We start from the raw sequence: 12,190 nt of genomic DNA, 5'->3' as shown, positions 1-12,190 counted from the left end.
GTTTACCAAAGTTTCAGAGGTCATACTGCCTCCGTCATCAGGGCGGTGAGTATGAAGATTTCTGTCTTCTGGGTTGTTGCGCTGTGTAGTCTGGTTGATGTTAACCAACGTTTCAGAGGTCATACTGCCTCCGTCTTCAGAGTATGAAGATTTCTGTCTTCTGGGTTGTTGCGCTGTGTAGTCTGGTCGATGTTAACCAACGTTTCAGAGGTCATACTGCCTCCGTCATCAGGGCGGTGAGTATGAAGATTTCTGTCTTCTCGGTTATTGCGCTGTGTAGTCTGGTCGATGTTTACCAAAGTTTCAGAGGTCATACTGCCTCCGTCATCAGGGCGGTGAGTATGAAGATTTCTGTCTTCTGGGTTGTTGCGCTGTGTAGTCTGGTTGATGTTAACCAACGTTTCAGAGGTCATACTGCCTCCGTCATCAGGGCGGTGAGTATGAAGATTTCTGTCTTCTCGGTTATTGCGCTGTGTAGTCTGGTCGATGTTTACCAAAGTTTCAGAGGTCATACTGCCTCCGTCTTCAGAGTATGAAGATTTCTGTCTTCTGGGTTGTTGCGCTGTGTAGTCTGGTCGATGTTAACCAACGTTTCAGAGGTCATACTGCCTCCGTCTTCAGAGTATGAAGATTTCTGTCTTCTCGGTTATTGCGCTGTGTAGTCTGGTCGATGTTAACCAACGTTTCAGAGGTCATACTGCCTCCGTCATCAGGGCGGTGAGTATGAAGATTTCTGTCTTCTGGGTTGTTGCGCTGTGTAGTCTGGTTGATGTTAACCAACGTTTCAGAGGTCATACTGCCTCCGTCTTCAGAGTATGAAGATTTCTGTCTTCTCGGTTATTGCGCTGTGTAGTCTGGTCGATGTTAACCAACGTTTCAGAGGTCATACTGCCTCCGTCTTCAGAGTATGAAGATTTCTGTCTTCTGGGTTGTTGCGCTGTGTAGTCTGGTCGATGTTAACCAACGTTTCAGAGGTCATACTGCCTCCGTCTTCAGAGTATGAAGATTTCTGTCTTCTCGGTTATTGCGCTGTGTAGTCTGGTCGATGTTAACCAACGTTTCAGAGGTCATACTGCCTCCGTCTTCAGAGTATGAAGATTTCTGTCTTCTCGGTTATTGCGCTGTGTAGTCTGGTCGATGTTTACCAACGTTTCAGAGGTCATACTGCCTCCGTCATCAGGGCGGTGAGTATGAAGATTTCTGTCTTCTGGGTTGTTGCGCTGTGTAGTCTGGTCGATGTTAACCAACGTTTCTGAGGTCATACTGCCTCCGTCATCAGAGTATGAAGATTTCTGTCTTCTGGGTTGTTGTGCTGTGTAGTCTGGTCGATGTTTACCAACGTTTCTGAGGTCATACTGCCTCCGTCATCAGAGTATGAAGATTTCTGTCTTCTGGGTTGTTGCGCTGTGTAGTCTGGTCGATGTTTACCAACGTTTCAGAGGTCATACTGCCTCCGTCATCAGGGCGATGAGTATGAAGATTTCCGTCTTCTGGGTTGTTGTGCTGTGTGGTATGGTCGATGTTTACCAACGTTTCAGAGGTCATACTGCCTCCGTCATCAGAGTATGAAGATTTCTGTCTTCTGGGTTGTTGTGCTGTGTAGTCTGGTCGATGTTTACCAACGTTTCTGAGGTCATACTGCCTCCGTCATCAGAGTATGAAGATTTCTGTCTTCTGGGTTGTTGCGCTGTGTAGTCTGGTCGATGTTTACCAACGTTTCAGAGGTCATACTGCCTCCGTCATCAGGGCGATGAGTATGAAGATTTCTATCTTCTGGGTTGTTGTGCTGTGTATTCTGGTAGATGTTTACCAACGTTTCAGAGGTCATACTGCCTCCGTCATCAGGGCGATGAATTCATTCATTCAGCATAACCTCTGAAACGTTGGTAAACATCGACCAGAATACACGGCGCAACAACCCAGAAGACAGAAATCTTCATACACAAAACATTTTCGTAATAAAACTGATGCTCTAGTAAGAATTCAAGGTAGCATGTAAGAAATTCCTGATAAGTGTTGGAGAGCGAAGAATTTCCTCATTCTAGAGTCTTCGTGCTTACATCCACGAAATATAATATAGGAACGTGTCAGTTACACGCGTTCACACACTCTGTACACAATGTCCCATTGGAGAATAAAACCGCGAACCGGTAGACCAAGAATATCCCCTTCTGCTGTCCCTTGAATAGGGGCCAAAGCTCAGAGATCAGTGTGATTCCCTATCCACAAACGGGACCACTCAGTCATTGAAGAAATCTAAATGGGCTATACAATGAAAACAAAAAGGAACACTTACTATTTTTTGTACATGAGAATAAGAAGATTTAACATACCCTAAATTTATATTTACATGTAATATCATTCGTGTGTGTACTATTCTTGTAGGTTTAACTGCCTCATCCATCGCGTGGCTTAAATTTACTCTTCTACGTCTGCTGTCACCCCTCTAAATAACGTCCCATACAAAGGCAAGAACCTTGGAATCCTGTTCTCACAGCAAACGAATGTCTCCACTTCCATTCTAAGCTACAGTAATGGATGTCCACACGTGCCTTCTTTAATGTCATTATAAACAGTATCCCAACTTATTTTTTCGTAGGCCAACAGTTAAAGTTTTCTATAACAGAACGTCTTATAGTTTTTTTTGTTTAAAACTTGTCAGTCAAATCACAATAAAATTCCTATTAAATATTAAAATATTACTAAAATTAACACTGTGTAAAAAGTGATGATCTAATGTAAATCGAACATTTCGATAGAGAACATCATTTTAAATATTTAAATGTTAATTTTAGTAATATTTTAATATTTAATAGGAATTTTATTGTGATTTGACTGACAAGATTTAAACAAATATATATTTATCACAATATGACGCAACTTTATCATCTCGTCTTATAGTTATAAATACAGAGTAAAACTGTTCCATAAATATTCGACGTCGAAGCTTGTATAAATAATATATAAGAACTCAGTCCGCACCCAGAAGAAATCAAAATACCTAACCATTACAAGGATTAACTAGTTAATGTTTTTAAAGAAAATAATCGCTGTTTACAGCGAGAATCATACGAAACTCGTAAATATAAAATGCAGTGTTACTTGGTGTTGCTGTCGATGGTACATATGTATAGTTACCACTGGGTTATTATTCTATAAATTTAATTCCTTAGAAATACAAGTATATAAGAAAGAAAGGAAGATATAAATAAATAAATAAAAAACTACAGTAGAAGTGGGAAAAGTGAAGCGCATTTGGATGTAGAATTGGGTAACAGTCTAATATGTATCACAAACTGCATTCCGCTCCTCGGAAAAATATTCCTGATTATCGTTTCTGTGTTAATAATTCTGCCGGTTAGCGATACTCTAGACGCAAGAAACATTTAACAGACGAAGAAACATCTTAAAAGTTTTGTAGGTATGATTTCCCTTCAACTGGAATTCATCAAGTTTTATTACAAAAATGTGTGTTAATAACACAACGTTTCAATTTGAACTGCTCGAAAATTGTAATCGTCGGTTCGAATCCTGTTCGCGCACGGACGTTAAGTATGAGTTATTCTGTGTTGGCCCTGCATTCTGAGGAGACCGACAGACCAATACACCGTCTAAACTGTATTAAATTTTAATTTCGAATGGGAACAGTCAAATAATTTAATTTATGGTGTATGAAGGAGACAATCTGACACCCATTACAAATTAAGTAAGAAGTTACAAAATTATATAAAATGCATAACAAACTGAAAGATGGTTCACGTGGTCATGTTGTTAAACTAGGCACCTGTTTATATATAATATTTTCTACAAGGACTAAATGATTACCTATGATTCTTGTGACAAGTTCCATCACATTGCAATACGTAGAGGTAACATTCAATAATTATTATTATTATTATTATTATATTATTTACGTTATAGCTGAAACGATGTTTAAATGTGTACTACTGTATTGGCAAGTGTGTTCAGCAGATATGAGTAAGACATCGACATAGAATAAGAAAACATGTAGAAAAAATATTAAGCCGATTTTGAACAATGCCTAGAGAAAATATTTTTTTGTATGCTCACATTATTGTGTAGGACAGATTTGATAATTCTCAGCGTAGCAAAAAACGAATTTCTACTTTATCCAATTACGTTGTATTCTGATTTGTTTAGGGTTTATTAAAGGACGATGTCATTAAAAAAAACTATATAGTTTCGGAAGATAGTCTTCCTTACGACACTGTCCCATAATATACCTGGAGGGACTGAGGAAAATACTAAAAACCTCAGTCAGTATGGGTGGTCTTCCGATCGACGTATGAAGTTAGAGAACTAAGCACGATGGAAGAATGCAGCCTATACCAAATAGTTTGCTTCGAAGAAGACATTGCAGAAACGAAGTCCAGGACAATATATCGATACCCTGGCTTCTATTACCATTGAAGATTATTTCTGTATCTCGAATAATAATGACAGAAGAGCTGCATTAAAAAGAAAGTTGTTCGTTTTGGAGTGACAATTACAAGTCACAAACTAGAAAACACTCCAGCTAGAATACGTAAATAATATAAGAATGTTTTATTAATTTAATTTTGCGTACAAGACACCCTCCACTTATCTCTGCAAAGGAATCACAAATGCCTTCAACTTTTATTTCTACTCTTACTTTCTGTCACTCTTATTTGTGACAGACATATTACTCACGAAACACAGTTAACAATACTTTCTTATATATATATTACAACTAGCCTCTGCGTCCAGACCGGCTCTGGGGCCCACCCAGCCTCCTCTACAATGGGTACCGGGGTCCTTTCCCGGGGGTAAAGCCGGCCGGGGCGTGATGCTGACCACTCACCCCCATATAGTGCCGAGGTCAAGGAAGAGAGGAGCTATACCTCCACTCACCCCAAACGCCTACATGGCGTATAGTGGGACAAACTTTACTTTACTTTATATATATTACAAATTAATTTTAAAAGGCTGTAACTATTATTAAGGAAATTCTTTACAGAAATATACGAGACTATAAAACAACGTTTCCCCAATGTTTATTGTATTGTATTTAATCGGAGTCACTTTTTAGTAATGTAAATTCGTAGGGCATCAATTTAAAGTTTTATTTTCCAGTAGGAATAAATGACATGAAGAGATAAACCCCAAGCTGTAGAACACACCGAAGAATAAATATTTTGATATTGGTCTTCTGGATTGTAACGACGTATCAACTTGTAAGGTTGTGCCGACTTTTCGGAGGAAAAGAAGCATATGTTAGTATCTACATAAATATCCACCTGGCGTTAAAACCTATAAGACCCAAGTACATATCAACACAGACGTAAGAACCTAACATGTCAGTGTCTATAATGTTAACAATTATTTGCTCTAAGTTAAAATGTGTAATTAATTTAAAAGGCCTGTCTGTCACAGTAATTTCTTACCTAATTGACCATAATTAGTCAGGAATTTGAATAAGATTTTCTATTTATTTTCAAATAAGCATATGCTCATTCATAAATAGATTAATTTTCGCTTCAAATTATATTCTTTTCGACAAACGTATTTTTCACCTAAATATATCACACCAATTACCAATTTCATACTACGTAAAAATTAAAACAATGCGAATAAAACATCAGTGGAAGAGAAATTCTACTGAAAAATTGTTAAATGTGGTACTTCATATTTAATTCACCAAAATGTGACTGAAAATATTTTACTCTTTCAGGAATTCCGTCTTTGGACACCTGTTACCAACATCAGACTGAATAAAGCTGTCTTTGCCTAAGATCTAAAAGTTGACTTACAGGTAAGCATTTTGAATTTTTATGAATGTTATATAGTCGACATTTAAAAGACTTCTGAAAAAATTTAGCATATAAATTTTATCTCGGATTCATTTTGTAACCATGTGAAACGCTAAGATACTTGACACACATATATACAACATTTTCTTATAGTGTAAACATGTGCCTTAGCCGTCAGTGGACAGGAGAATTATTTTGTTGCTATATTACATTTTTATTGTCAAATATTTGCTCTCGTTATTTCAACGTCTGTGCTAATATCTTTCGTGTTTAGACAGAAGCTTCTTGGTTAAAAAATAAATAAAATAAATAATACGATAAATAAAATAAAATAAAATAATAAAACTCTGTAAGTAGCAGGTGCGATTATATATGTCACATCTCAAAAATGTTGCAGAAGGATTCACACAGTTTTAGCGTACATGTACCAGGCATGTTATTTTTTGTGAGATATGAAGTTCTCGCGGCGGTGAGGATATCGATGCTGCTGTTTGAAACGTCGAAGACATTTCTTTTCACAAGCTTCAGCTATTTCACGTCATTGAATTGGCCAGTCCTTCCACTGATTCACTGTGCATTTTTTCATTTATTTATTATAAACTATAACATTTTGCACTTTTCTGGAAATTTATTAAAAATTCTAGAGTCTTAATTCTGACTTTTAGTTTGGGAAGCTGACGTTCTCTGCTTCAAGATTGTTCTCTATATTTTCGAATTTAACCATTACAATTAAAAATTGTGGTTAAGATGTGGGAGAAGACTGAAGTACATTGACATCTCCTCTTTCGTCAGTGAAATATGCAATAGTATATTTTGTTTTATGCCATTCCTGTTACAGTAAAATAAATAAATGCTTGACACTAGAAATATTTTGCGTTACTCATACAATTATTGTTAAACACTTTTAAATACGCGTCGATAGGTCAACGTACTGTTAAACAGTTTCCATTAACTACAAGATAGACACTCTAAGGCTGGAAGCTAATGTTTCTTCCTGTGCAGAGAAAGAATAATTTATTATATTTATACAATATATCATATTGATTCATGCAACTGGAGTTTATAATTACGATTAAAATATTAAATATGAATATACATCTGACATGCTAGGATTCTTTCTAGAATTTGTCTCTACCTTAATTAGTACCACTGTATTTTATTTTAGAAAATCAGTAATTTGCCCTAATCACAGAAGCCGCATGCTTAATTAACTCCTTAATAAATATACGTTTCATTAGCGCTAAGTTTAATACGCTAATAATCAATTTGTTCCCATTATTTAGGCTAACTAAACAGCATTAAATCTAACGGTCTGCACAATTAATAAATGTTTACATACAATCTAATAGAAAACAACAATCTCTAATTTAAATAAATTTATTTAAACTAAAATTAGATAAACGTCTTCGAAACATAAAGTACATAATTAATACTATCATTTTAAAAAATTTAGTTTTATCAAAGAAATTTTATTTCGAAACATACGTATTTAAATTGTAGTGTAAGCAAAGGAATTTTTATGATGATAAATGTGGCCAACTATTATTTCAAAATTGTCATTTTCTGAATAGGCAAAACTTCACTTGTACTTTTGGAAATCTTGCGTATGAACAAGAAAACGTGCTGGCTCTTACAAGATAAGGAACAACCGGGTGTGAGACGTCGTTCAACTGACGATCCAGGCAGCAATACTATGATTGGTGGTCTCAACAGAGCACACTAGTGGTGATAAGATTTTAGTGGTGGAAAAACGGCTCTCAAGGATAAATTGAATTACTAGCAGTAAAACAAACCTGGAAAAAGCACTACCTTCAAAATCAGGGGCAGTCATTGAAACCACCTAAAGTATTAATACTAATGCGCGTATGTCTAAATTCTAAATAAATTAACCAAGTAATTTAGTTAGTGCAAATAATTTTTAGCATTTGATTGATTATACTTTATCACAGTGTAGATCAGAGATACGTTGTTATAAAATAAAACATATTTCTACTCTGAATATATTTACAAGTGGAATATGAAGCCACAACTCAGTGTTTTGTTAGTGGTTTATGAAAAGTGGTAAAGACGAACCACTATGTTAAGCTAAAATAATATATTCAATTCTGTGCTATAACTGTTCAAGCTTAGACGCTCAATACTTGTGTAAATAATTATCGTACACACAAAGGAACAAGATATTAAGAGTTGTAAAATTGCTAAATTAACACATTTATAATTTTGTGACACGTAAAATAATAAAATGTTTATTTAAAACGTCTTCAATAAAAGTGTAATAGTCAAGACACGCTAGATGACATTTGGAGTTCATAACAAGGCAATATGTCAATGTTGATGTTCTGAGTTTCAACGCTGTGTGGACTTATAGGTAGATACAAACGTTTAGCCCTGAAGTTGTAGACACTGTGACCTCCGAAACATCGGAGTTTACCAATAAAATCGCATGAAATTACAACTCAGATAAATAACTTCGCAAAAATACTAGAACTGCAAAGGAACTCATAAAATCTTAAATTTCTACAATATGCAGTGTGTTAACACAATTTATGCAGAAAGATAAGAATAACTACTTACCGACCGACGGTAGACCAGCTGTGTACTTCCTTACGTATGCAGAACAGTACGTATTCACCTACAACACGAATACATTGTACATTAGCAGATCGTGATTTGTACCAACTCAGGTATAATACACAACTTGTCATTGGGTAGCCAGTCTCTGGTATGATTACGTATTGCTACTGTGCAACAAACAGTTATGTATATATAGATCGCCATTGATATTCAATTAGCGGACGTGGTAATGGCTGAACCAGACAGAGGTTAAATATGAACGCGATAAATGTACGGAGTAGATACAGTCAAAATATTTATTTAGTTGTTTTATACATTTCATTGCATCAAGAAAGGCATATGTAGAGATAAATTGTGTATACACATAGTGCCATCTGTACGAGGAAACTTAGCAGGTGTGAAAATTAATTCATCCCGAATTATCACGTGATGAACTAAATTTGTAATTCGCTTAAAATGATGTTTGTTGCCAACTACTTATTCGTAATTCTGTAACGATTTCTTCCAGTTTGGACCAACGTCATTAGGCCTAACTAACTGCATTGAGCATAAACCTTTATGAGAAGCTGATAGTCTGTAAACTAGTCAATAATTTACGTGCATTTATGGAACTAGAAGGTTCATTACTGTGTCAAAAGCCAATTGTCCCTATTCTGATCCAGATGACGGGTTGGGCAGGGCATATAGTACGAATGGGGAAATAATGTGTTCCGACAAAACTTCATATACATATTTCTCTCCTCTATAATGCGTTCTACATGCTTAGCCATTGCTTAGGTACCCTAATAATACTAGTTGATGAATAAAAATCATGCAGTTATTCATCACGCGATTTCTTTCAGCTTCTTTAACTTTTCCCCACTTAGTTAAAAAAATTGTATCGTTTAACCACGATCTTAAAATAACGTGATTTTTTTTATAATTCACTACACTAGAAAATAGCTATGTTTTATCTGCTTCGAGGTTTATAAGAACGGAATTTCATCTCTACCCCCTACCATAATTAAATGAAGACTACCTGTGGATTCAGAACACAATGTAACTCTGCAAGTTTACCACGCTATTCTATTTCATTAGCTTGTTAAATAAATATTTAGTTACTTCCATTACATTCGATTGATGGACCACCGCCATTAATGTTTATACATTGTCGTTTCTAAGGAATATCGAGTAAAAACGGATTTAAGTCTACAGGCTACTCTGCTTTGTTTCAACAACTTTTATCTGCAGGTTGTGCTGTAAAATTATTATTCTGTATCATTTAGTAGAGGAAGGGGTGGGGTAGTGCCGATACTGAAGAGTTCTGCATTACTTTCTTCCTAATTATCAATTACAATAAGTATATAATAAAGCACACAAGATATTTGATTTTAGATTATCTGTGCAGTGCTAATTTCACGAACATAAAACCGAGTTTAGACATCGTAGTTTAATGGTAAATTGGTACGAAAACCAATCCACATAAGCCGGATATCAAGATGGGATATTGTACAGCTTAGTCTGGTAGATACTGACCGACGTTTCAGAGGAGATTACTATAAGGCAGAGATCACCTTGATAATGGAGGCAGTAAGCTCCTCTAATAAATCGGAAATATTTACCTAACTGCACGGTGTAACATCTCAGAAAAAAATCATCTCTGTACACATTATCTGAAACCTTTGCTTATTATCTGTGACGTAGAAAATTTGTACATACACATTCAAGGGATTACTAACAACTTTTCTGTCCGATGGTCTCTGTCATTTCAAAACATGTGGTGAATATATACCAAAAGATATCTTGAAGGCCACATGAACCAATTTTTTGATACTTAAAAATGGGAGGGATATGACTTCAATTAAGAAGGTACAAAGTTTAAAAATAAAAAAAACAAGGGAATCGTGAAGAAAACAAAAACAACATAATCACATATTTTAATCAGCTAATAGAAAAGGACAAGTTAAAACGTTCAAAACGTACCTCTTAATTGGTACATTTTAGTTCTAATGTAAAATATTATGTTAATGTCACGAGAAATTCTGATATGTTTGATTCAATTTTTAACTATAAACAATTCATAACATGACATGACATTATAATATGATACTGGTAATTAATCCTGCTTTAAGAAAAGGCCCTTATCTTCTTTTGATTTCCGAATATTTTGCGTATAAAACTGTAAGGTTATGTATTAAGAAAATTTCCAGTTTTTGCAAATTATAAATGTGAAGAAAATACTGGTATATTAAATTTCAAAAACACGGTAAATTGTCTTCTCTCAAACATTATTATGATTATAACACAGAAAACTGCTGTTTCTTTGGAAATATAATATGAAAGGCTTTTATTAATTTACTAATTTAGAAAAGATTTTACAGGTTATATTTAAGGGTATAAATGTTTTAAAACTGTATCCAACTATTACAGAACAAAAATTAAGTATTTAACTACTTCATATTCCAATTTAATACAGTTCTAAAATATAAGAAATGTACACGATGTTAAGTTATTCATTATATTAAAATATTTCGTAAAAAATTCGAAATGACAATGTTTTGATTCTATGTAGGCCCTGTGCCAAACATTTTGATATCCATTAAGTAACGTTTTATTACTGTCTGATAATAATATACATTATATTTGGTCCACAGGCTAGTGGTTAAAAGATGGTAAAAACCAAATTTATTTTATTAACTAGATCCGACATAAAATAAAAATAAAATTAATGCTACATTTATTGAAACTGATAGTCACTAGTAAATATAATCAGTGATTAAGAGAAGACTATATACATTGGCAAGTCTTGTAGTATCCATTGATCGAACGTGAGATAATTTAATATTTTTAAGACATCACATTACCTTCGGTTACTTTGGTAAGGATTAGGAGATTGAATTTAATAATAGATGCGTAATTATTTCATCATCTTGTGTTAATGGAGAAAAATATTTTTTTTATTTTTTGATATGCGAATATGAAGACATTATTTAGATATCAGCATTGGATATCAAGAAATCAGAATGATCCAACCCTTAAGATGCTATGTTTGCTGTTTGAACCTGTTATCTTATAGGTTATATCAATATTAATTACAAAGCAAAGTATATGTTGTTGAAACCCAAATACATGTAAATAAAAATAGCTGAATGACATTTTAGGATATTACAATGATGACGATTTCAATGAAGACAGCATGTTAATCGGAAACGTTGACATCTACCTTCACAATTCCACAAGACGTTACAACCCAGAAGATCAAATTCAACAAGCATGTTCTATATTTTATAACATGAATATTTATTTAAGCTCTATATTTTTATCTATACATACTTTGAACAAGCCTGTGTGTTCCCTACGAGGAGAAATTTCAGTCTTATATATATATATATATACTTTATATAGTATATGCAGTGTTGAGGTACTTGAAGAACGGGTCGTTCCTAGTATCCCAGTAGTATTTTTATTTATCTAGTGTTCTGTCTGACGACAGGTCCATATGAACAGGATCCTTCCATCCTTTTCTCGGACTGGGACCTGTTCATATACGTTCTTGGCAGATGATCCAGAAGTGGTTTGCCATTGCCTTCTTCTGTGTGTGAATGGGATGCCACGGAGAAACCGGGGAAGCCCCCGGAGGAAAACTCCGTGTTGCCTAGACCACGGCCTTGCCCAACACAAGTTATAAATTCGGGCACCGCCGGGAATCGAACCCGAGACCCCAGGATTACAAGGCCAGCGTTCTAACCGCTAGACCAATAACTCTGCCTGTAACAATTTAATAGTGCCATTTTAAAAATAAGCAAGCATTTTTCTAGACTCTGCGTACCAATAGTTCGAGTCAT

At 34.9% G+C, this 12,190-nt stretch overlaps 1 protein-coding gene across 8 annotated transcripts in view; it reads right to left on the bottom strand.

Annotated features, from left to right (window-relative positions):
* LOC110833876 (uncharacterized) overlaps positions 1-12,190 on the bottom strand; it is a 332,060-nt gene that overhangs the window by 128,551 nt on the left and 191,319 nt on the right. For all 8 annotated transcript variants that reach the window (XR_015534109.1, XR_015534106.1, XR_015534108.1 and 5 more), the window contains one exon: positions 8,367-8,424. The gene's annotated coding sequence lies outside the window, so the exon portion shown is untranslated. The remainder of the gene's footprint in view (positions 1-8,366; positions 8,425-12,190) is intronic.

The sequence above is a fragment of the Zootermopsis nevadensis genome, unplaced genomic scaffold, assembly GCF_977971745.1.
Source record: "Zootermopsis nevadensis isolate Lab colony 2312 unplaced genomic scaffold, Znev_1.0 Znev_ptg000008l, whole genome shotgun sequence".
Lineage (NCBI taxonomy): Eukaryota > Metazoa > Arthropoda > Insecta > Blattodea > Termopsidae > Zootermopsis > Zootermopsis nevadensis.
Note: the sequence above shows the minus strand (reverse complement) of the source record. Positions and strands in the feature narration are given on the sequence as shown.